The following is a 10,389-nucleotide window of genomic DNA, read 5'->3' as shown; positions in this document are numbered from 1 at the left end:
AATGGCCAGTTAATTAGAAGCATTAAACTCAGAATAAATCAGATAAACAAAGAGAGAATTGCATTAAATTAGCATGGACAAACAAGCATAGTTCGGAAATAGGTTACATCGTTTTCCTAGAATAAAGAAAATTTAGCTCATGCTAGAAATGGAATTCAACATAAACGAATTCACCATAATTGTTCTGAGAAGATGGGAAGAAGAAAATAAACACTGAAAAATCCTCCTTGCAGCCTCAACTCGTCGTCAAAAGCTCAAGGGAACGATTCAACGCTTTTCTCCCGTCCATGCTCGTGTATGAATCCAACGTACGTGCAATAAATTGGAATTCCATCTCCAAAACAAATGATTTGAATCCCTCTAGCTATGTTTTTCTCTCCCAAAGAGTGTTCTCCAGTCAAAACTCTCGGCTCTAGAGTGAAGAATGGCCTTTTATATGATCCCACGGCGGAAAACCTAAAATCTGTCAAAATACGATGTTCGCTCGAGCGGGGTGTCGAGTGCGCGTCGAGCGTTCGACTCTGCCTGATTTCGCTCGAGCGTCCTATCGAGTGCACATCGAGCGTTCGACTCTGCCTGATTTCGCTCGAGCGGCCAATGTCTCCGCTCGAGCGATCTTCATTTTTCAGCAACCTGCTCGAGCTCCCTGTCGAGCGGCAGTCGAGCGTTTGAATCTGCCTGAATTTGCTTGAGCGGCCAAAAGCCTCCGGTCGAGCGAACTTGTAAAATCTGCAATATGGAATTTTGCAAGCCATCAATATGGACTGAGGTTAATTTGTGAAAAAATGTTTTGTTATGAAAGGAAAAGTTGAAAACAACCTCGGTCATTTTACTAAATTCGCATAAAATTTCGTTTAAGAAGAGAAAAATATTTTCTATCATGACTGGTATAAACATGAGCTATTTTTGATATTATGTTTCAAAACTGTGCAAAAAGAGTAAATATGAGATTTGAAATGTTTGAGTTGATTAAGTGAAGATGCTTTGAATCTATTTTTGATATTGTGAAGATGATATGAATTTGTTCAATATTCTGTTTTGATATTATGTGACATTTGAAAACTTTTAGCATGGTTTTTTGATTCTATTATGGTTCTGATGTTCAGTTTCTGATTTGTTGGTTAAGGCCCCTCCATGAGTGATAACAGTGGTAGACGACCCTACCACGGGTAATAATAGTTGTATACGGCCTTGCCACCAGTAATAGTTGTGGTATATGGCCCAACCACGGGTAATAGTAGTGGTATACGACCTTGCCATTGGTGATAGTAATGGTCTTCTTTTGAGTGCATACCATTTTGGTGAAAGAGTGATTTATGTTTTACTTGGCTATCCACTGATGTACAACCCTACCACTAGGGTTAAACATGGTCTCTGTGCTGATATAATACTTTGATATGATGACAATGATGCTCAGTTATGCTATGTTAAAGGATACTTTTGAATATGAATATTTTGAACTATCACTTTGATATTCTAATAACATGTTTTGGTTTTGCATTATGAGAATAAAAGTGTTTTGTTCTGCATTCTGAACTCGACGAATGCTCATATTTATATACTAGTATACGTTATCTGCTTGCTGAGCTGTTGATAACTCACTCCTTATCTCCACAATAACTTTTAGATAATCTTGATGGTTCAGCTAGAAATCAAGTGTAAGAAGTACTAGCAAGGTTTGATGATTGTAGAGAAATAAGTACCAAAGGGTACAAGTAAATATTGGAGAGTCCTATTCAATATATTTATTATTTTATGTTAGTTTGGGTATTTTGAAACAGGGATACTTTGGAGTCTTTATGGAGTTTTTAATTTATTATGGTGAGGTATTACTTTGGTGTCAATGTGAGAAACATATATAATTGTGTTGAACAAATAAAATTATCTTTGAAGTATACATAATTGTGACATGAAAGATAATTTTAGGTGATAGGAGCTAACTCTCCGACCCTTTGGATTCGGGTAGTTACACATACAGTCTAATACTCATGACCTGACATGACACAAACATGACCCACAAATACGAACTGCCACCCCTAGTCATAACTTAGCCATGGTTGAGGCCAAAATCTTCGTAGCCATGACCATTCGACATTTTTCCTTTGTGGTATCTCCACCCTATCTTCTAGACCTAGTGTTGTTAGTAAACTGGTGGGCATCCTCAATATGGTGTGCAAACATACTTTAGGAGATTTTTACTTTAATGTCCATAAGTTGTAACCTTTGTTTTGGACATTTAAATAGGCTGTGAGGTTGGTATATTTTATGAAAAATAAATCATCTTGCAAGCTCACATATTGACACACAACTGACATTGAAACTTGCTACATCATAAGTTAGTATAAAAAACGTCTTTGTTTTGAGTTTTTTTGTTGTAACTATTGTGGATCTCATACTAAGTGTTGTGTTTACATACTAGCTTATAAATAGCATCATTTTATATAAATTGGTCTATTGAGCCACTTAAACATACTTGTCGAAAAGTTTTGGTCTACCATGCCTTCATCGTCGTTGATCAGTAGCTAAATTCAAATACATGGTATTTGGGGTACTACATGTACTAACTCTATGACTACTAAATAATTATTCAATAATTACTTGAGGTTTGTAGGAAATTACTAGTTTGGCTTTAAGCATCTTGCATTTTCTATGGTCTTGGAAATTGTAACAACGACATTCCTCAATAATGAATTAGGCTATTGATGAAATTATAGAACAAAGTCCTCTTCCAAAAACAGCTAAAAAGCTATACAATCTCTCTTTCCCTTTTGAATGGTAAAACATACTTTAACATTGGTAGACAAAGTTATATATGAAATATAAATATTCATTTCCAAGCTTAACTATGAGAACTTATCCTTCAATGATTTTCTAAATAAGAGTATACTGTTTCTCGAATGTAAAATTCACACATTTTAACATGTTAGGATGCCATGAAATTTTATACATGTAAGATAGGAATATTGTAAGGGTCCACTAGTGCAAGGGGGGATACACCACCAATGGAATTGAGTGGAAAGAAAGTTGAGAGACAATCCATTGGCATGGACAGAAGAACAGTCGTGGGTGACACAAAGTGCAACTAATCCAACATGTGGATGGGCGAGCACCTTGTATAAGGCCCGACAGACACTTCCTAGCACAAGGTGGAGATGAGCGTCTCTCCTTATGGTAAGTGAGCTAGAAAAGTCACCTACTGTGAAGGTGAGAACGAGGAGCTGAAGAGGCTGGTGGCTCTGATGAGATGAGCTACCCATCCAAGTTGGGCAATAGTTCAAGATGGACTGTCAGTTTTGAAAGATTTCTAGAACTACAGAAAAACGTACACGGAAGAAAAGTGGCAATATGGTACACGGAAGCCTACACTCCATTTGAAGGGTCACATCCGAAGTGTGCCTACTCAAGGATTACGACTTAAGTCATATCATCTGAATCTAGAGGTATGGCTCAATGCCACATGGAATATCCTCATTCAAGGAGGAATTGAGGAGCTGGCAGACCATAGGGAAGCGTGGACCATGCCTTGGCTGTATGTCTTTTTCATCCTAAAGTATGATGGGCGAGGTTCAAGGACTTTTGTCCAAGCATACCTGGAGTCAGAAGTATGTTAGAAGGCTGTTTAAGAGTCCTGCCCTATAAAAGGGATTTTGATATAGGAAAAAATCTTACTTTTGAGATTCTAAACACCTAAGATCTTAGGGAACTAGATTCTTCTAAGGAGGCAATGAAGGAGCAACACATCTATTTAATGAACTTGATCTTGTGATGTAGTTTAGGTTAGCTTTTAAGAAAATACTGGGGAATGTGGGGTGAATGTTGTATGGAAGATTCATTTTCATATTCTGTAACCTGTCCCTTTCTATGCATAAATAAAGTTATTTTTTTTTATCATTATGTTTATTTCCACTTTTCAAGAGTTTTGAATTTTTTGTTGTTTTCACTAAACCATGACCTTGGTGTGAGTATTTGTATGTCCGTGTGAATAAGTATACGATGCTTGAATAATCATGGGATGGGCGGAGTTCTTTAGACCATTCTTGCGAGATGTCGCCACAAGCCTCAAACGGATAGAGGGATTCCGCATGAATGATTGGGGTGGGGCAGTATCATACTTGGCCTTACCTGATAGTTGGGATGTAGAATCCTCCTACATATCACGTGATGGTGTCCTCAAGTTGGTTGGCCGAGTAGACATTTTTTCTAGTGCAACATGTGACCTTTGTGTGAGAGTAGACCTATTTTAGTTCTAGGCGAGCTGACTTGCACCAGGTTAGATGAGTAGAAGGGATTTCTTTGGGTCCAAAGATGGAGCGGCTCATCCCCTTATTTTCCCGTCAGGCGAGAAATGTTTGTGTAATGAATATCTAGGTGATGATGATTATGCCTCTGAAACTAGCATAATGCGATGGATTTGACCTATTGGAGTGCAGGGTGATTCCTGTCCATATTATTACTTGTGCTTTTTGTTTACGTAAGAGAGTAATTCCTCGCCATACTTATATATTGGGATAAAAAAAAAGATTGACCTGAACGATTTTCAGACCCAACATGGAATAACCGACCTGTTCCAAGATAATTAGGAAGCAGAAATGACCGCTTGTCTTTCGAATTTGATTGGTTATGAAGTGATACCCGAAATTTGCCTGAACTTATACTCTAAGGTTGTGCTTGGTTGTTGTGCCAAACTTAACTCATCTCAACCTAATTATTGATGGGATCCAATACTTTTCAACTTTACATAAAAAAGGTAAACTCATATCAACCTACTTCATCAATTTCAACCTAAAAAGTTAAACACATCTCAATCTAAAAAATTAAACCCATCTCAATAAAATCCATAAAATATTACTATTCACAACTCCACTCAACTCATCTCAACGTGCAAACGTAGCTTAAATTTAATCCCTCTTAGCCTCTCGACGCTCTTTATGCTTCCACTCTCGACTTTCTGGGGCCGTTTGGATTCAGAAACCATCTCTTCTCATCTCAATATTATAACTTTTATAGATCTTCATACAAAATATAATAAACAATTCAAGTTTTTTAAATTCAAATAAAATTTTTTCTAATCCCAAAATAGCAATAATATTAAAAAAATAATATTCTAACAATATTTTATTTAACTTTAATCTAAAATCATCTTATTAGAGCATTAGCAATGGCCTAGCCAAACGCTAATGCAAGTATAAATTTTAGCTAAATGTGAGAAAAGGCCTCCACACTGGACTAGCCAATGATCCAAAGCTCAACATTTAAGCTACAATAATTCTTGGGTGCTCTCCAAACTTGGAGAGTTACTGTTTACATGCCAAAAGAGTATTTTATGAATTTCCACAATGTACTGTTTTCTGATTAATTGCTTCCGTCTATTGTATTTTGTCATTTGTCCAATACAACTGTTTTATGCATCCACCTGACATGATCATGTTGTCTTTTTGGTTCATGTTATTAGTTAGTTTTATGAAATGGACTTTTTAAACAATAATAAAAGTACTACAAATTATTAGTTAATATATCTTTTTGATAAGTAAAATAAATATTTTATTTAATTATTAATTAATATATGAAGTGTATTGATAAAATATAAAATAAAATTTATCAAATATTATTAAAATATATAATATAATTGTAACACCCAGGTCCAGTGTGAGACTGTTTTAAAGAACTTTTAGATCTTTTTTATATGTGCCAAAAAGCCATTTGAGTTTTAAAATATATATTTTTTTAAAATATAGACTACGGGCCTAAAATCTCTGTTTTGGTAGTTTATGATTTTACATTGGGTTTGATATTTAATTTAAAAATCTTTTTGTGGGCCAAGATATATTTTTTTAAACTAGTTGAATTATTTTTGTTTGTTTGAGTCGAGGTCCAAAAATTCAGAAAAGAGTCTTTTTGTTTATTTATTTATTATTTTGATCACTTTATTTTCACGTGTTACTCAAGACACACAGCCCCTATAGACTCGACTTCATGCATGCTTCGATTGAAAATATTAGAACCCAAGTTTTGTTTTGTTTTTTATTGCGGGGATATTATATAGTCACAAGATCGGGGTCATGCAAAGGAGGCTGACCGTGAGGGGCAGCTGGGAGATGGCTGAGATACGGTCGAGACTGGGCGGTTGCGCATTGAGAGAGAGAGAGAGAGAGAGAGAGAGAGAGAGAGAGAGAGAGAGAGAGAGAGAGAGAGAGAGAGAGAGAGAGAGAGAGAGAGCTCGGTGTGAGAGAGAATGAACTCACTGTGTGACTCTAGGTCACTTGGTGGCTTTCTCACATAGTGGTTACAGGGCTTGGGTACGGTGGCTGGTCAGAGGTTGCACGTTGGCTGCAGTGGCTCACATTGGAGTGGTAGATGCTCTGTTTTGGGGAGCAAAAACAGAGGTCCCTTTTTGGTGATGACTAGTGGTGGCTCCACGTACATTCATGGCTGGGCGACGGTGGCTTATGGTTTCACATGGGGTTGGGCAATGGCCAGTGGCTTCAGCGACCTTTCTCTTTTTTAAATAGGTTGGGTTTTGATTTCTTAAATAGACTGATGTTTGAGTTGGAATTAGGTTAAGTATATCAAGTGTATAATTGATTGTTTTGGAAAAGGATGTTATTTAAGGAATTTTGGGAATTTAGGTTGAGGAATTCAAATAGGTTATTTAGGTATCTTAGGCTTAAATATTAGAATAAGTGATCGATTGTAAATTTACGGGAATTACGTGACTATTTTATAGGTGACGATTAATATTTGTTTGGTATTGTTGTGGAAAGTTTTGAAAAGCTAAGAAGTTCAGGTAAGCAGGGTTCCTATGCTAGACTCTGCATAAAATAAATCAACTGAGGTTAATTTTGTAAAAGTTTGCATATTTTGTTATGAAAATAACTTTGAAACACCTCAGTTATTTGTTTTGCATTACTCATAAAATTTTGTATAAGAATAAGGTATTTACTGGTATGACTGGTGTATGAGTTATTTTGGTATTTTATTTCTGAACTATGCAAAAGAGAGCGAATATGAAATTTTGAGCATAAATTTATATTTTTGTGATCTGATTCTGTTATGTTCTGAAAATTTTTTGTACTCTGATATGATATGATTTGATTTCTGAAAACCTCTGGCATGATATTTTGTTTCTATTTTTGTTCTGTTTTGGCCATACCATGGGTATAAAACTGTGACCTTTGTTCGGGTTGGTACCAACTTTTCTTTTTATACTATACCCACTTTGGAAGTAAATTGGTTTTTTGCGTGGTCTTTCTTGTGCGCACATTCGGACCTTTGAGACTAATAAGGTGAAGATTTACATTCTGTTTCTGATAGGTTGGCCATCGGGATTTATACAACCCTACCACGGGGTTTAAACATGGAAATATGTTTTGATGTGATGTTTCAGTTATGCTATGCCAAAGGAATTTTGAATAAGAATATTTTTCTGAAACTTACGCTCTGATATTTTTGATCACATGATATGACTTTGCATTATGAAAATAAAAAGTGTTCTGTTCTACATTGTAAACTTTATAAATGCTCATGTTTGCACACTTGTATATGTTCTCTGCTTACTGAGTTGTTGATAACTCATCCCTTATCTCCATAATATTCTTTAGATAATTTTGATGGTTCAGCTGTAGAATAAGAGTAGGAAGTTTTAGTAAGGTGTGATGTTCGTAGTGGAATAAGTGCCCGAGGGTACAAGTGCTTATTTGAGAGTCATAGTTAGTAAATTGATTTATTTTCGGATATTTTGATTTGATGAGTTAAGGATATTTTTGAGTCTTTTGGGAGTTTTTAATTTATGTTATTGAGAATTTCTTTGTTGTCTCTATGAAGAAATATGGATATTGGGTTGAGTGAATAAATTAATATTTTATAGAGTTCTTCTGGATTTTATAGTATGATATTAGTGTTGATATTAAGTAATAAGAACTAACCCTCTAAAAACGGGATGTTGCAATTATATTATTATTTTATTTTAAGATGGTTGGTATAATATAAACTTATCTAATTAAGACTTGATGCTACAACTAAAAATGAAAATTCTAGCTCAACTTTGACCTTGACAGTAGCTAGTACGGCTAGGCCATTCCAATACTCTCACATCTCACAATCCAAACAAGCCCAGAAGCCATTCTTTCAGCTCTCTCTCGGTATCTCATAGGGGTGTACAAGAAACCGTGGAACCAATCGTGACCGACTCAGACTGGCCGAAACCGCCAAGGAACCGGTCGGCAGGCGGCAACGTTTTAGCAAAACCGCCTATAGTTGGTTCGGTCGCGGTTTGAGGCCGGCGCAAACTGCTGAATCGGCCGATGTAATAATACTCTTTTTTTTCTTAAATTTTATCAATATGAAATGATGCCGTTCCACTTAAGTTTAAGTGGAACGGGGTCATTTTACTTCTACGTTTGTGTTTTACACACAGATTAAACGACGCCATTTGTTATTAAACCAAACGGCGTCATTTTGTCTATAAGGTGAGAAAAAAATTAGAATGGCGTTGTCTGGTATTAAAACAAACGACGCTGTTTAGACATTACATATCGTCTTCTTCCTTTCTCCTTTTCATTTCTACATTTCTAACCCTCTCTCTCTCTCTCTCTCTCTCTCTCTCTCCTCTGCAACTCTCTCTCTCTACTCTCTCAGACGAATGACGCCACTGGAGGGGAAACGAGAACCGATTGTAAACCGCCAGAGAAGCGCTGGAGTCGATACGGCCGGTTGTTCTCCTTCCTGTCGACCAATTATGGTTGGTCCATCCACCGTTTTCCCTCTCATCGGTTGGCGGCAGTTTTGCCCAAAAACCACGCCGAAGGGGTCGGTTTTCTTCGGCGTGGTTTTCACCCCTAGTATCTCACTCTCTCTCGTAGCTCACTCTTTCTCTGTCTCTCTCTCACAGTTCATTCTCTTTCTGTATCTTTGTGTCTCTCTCGCTCACTCTACAAGGCTTAGTGTCTCTCTTGCTTTCTCTCTCCAAGGTTTGATCATGGGATAGTTCTCTACAAGGTTCGGTGAACATTGGTTGAAGGTAAGGAACGATGGACAGGGGGTCGTGGTCCTACACCATTTTTGAATCTATCTTGGTTGTATCTAAGTTGGTGGGTTGCTTTTATGAGGTGGTCGGGTTAGGATTGTTGGATTTGTGATTTTACCGTTCGGAGTACTTGGGGGAAATTTTATTTCAAAATTTTCTTCCAATAGCCTGTCATACATGTTTCCAAGTTTGCAATGTGGAAGATAAATGGGTAAAACTTACAGTGCTTTCCTATATTAAAACTTCAAAGCAAGCAAGAGGAAAAATCACAAATAGTAGCCCCCTTGTTAAAGCAGAAATCATGGTAAGAGGAAAAATAAATCTTGAAATTCATTCGGCTTGTGCGATTGAAAAGTGATTGTGGGTAAAATTTTTCGTGGTATAAATATATGCTATACGTTGTGGAGTTATTGATTTCCGAACTGTTAGACATGCTTTGAGTTATTAGTATGAGAATTTAGAATTTCTATCATTAACACCTATCGTGGTTGAGACTTGGTGAAGTACTTTTGGGTCCTTGTAGCTTTTAGAGAAAACAAAAGAGGATTTAGTAGTTGAATCACTAACCATTGAGATGAAAAAGATAACTTTTCAGCCTTTGATGGAATTTTGTGAACAAAACAGGCTGAATGGAAGAGTAATGCGTACTTAAAATCTGTGTTTTGGATTCATAGCTGTGTAATCCTGTTTTATTTAGCAGCTAAGCCCCTCGTGTAAAATAGTTTCACGACCATGTAACCTTTTGAGATGGGAATATTGTTTATCTGGAGTACATACAGAAGCTGTAATATTGCAATTTCAAAGATGTAGTAGCCATTGGCTATGCTGGTTCATTGCAGCGTAAATTATGGTTCTTGAGAAAATTACTACTGAGGTTCTGTATGATCGAGAGTCTTTGTATACCTATAACATCAGGGGCAGAGGAAATTGCTCTTTCACGTTGTCTTGACTCTCGTGGGGCTTTACGTTTCTTGAAAATCTTATTGATCAGTTCTTAATAGTATCTTATTGCTTTTTTATGTTGATTGACCCTCCTAAAAATCACCTTTTTAAGATTTCAGATCAAGAAAAGAAAGTTTCATTTTAATTGAGTATGATTCAAGAATCACCTTATTGTTTTGGAAGTTCATTTTTGTGTGTATGGTCTGGCCAAAGTACTTTTTATGTTTTACAAGCATTTAGTTGGCATGCTACAAGGAGCATCGCAAGGACTTTCTGAAATGTGCCCCTCTGGTTATATCTGTTCCTTGAGAGAGTGGTTTTGTCACTACATCTTGAAATATTGGGCGGTATTATTACTATTATAATATGAAAAGAAGTTTAAGTGATTTGCATCTTGAAATATGTTCTATGGCCTTCCTTTGTGC

The sequence above is a fragment of the Carya illinoinensis genome, chromosome 15 (assembly GCF_018687715.1).
Source record: "Carya illinoinensis cultivar Pawnee chromosome 15, C.illinoinensisPawnee_v1, whole genome shotgun sequence".
Lineage (NCBI taxonomy): Eukaryota > Viridiplantae > Streptophyta > Magnoliopsida > Fagales > Juglandaceae > Carya > Carya illinoinensis.
The sequence above is the reverse complement of the archived record's forward strand: the minus strand, read 5'-3'. Positions refer to the sequence as shown.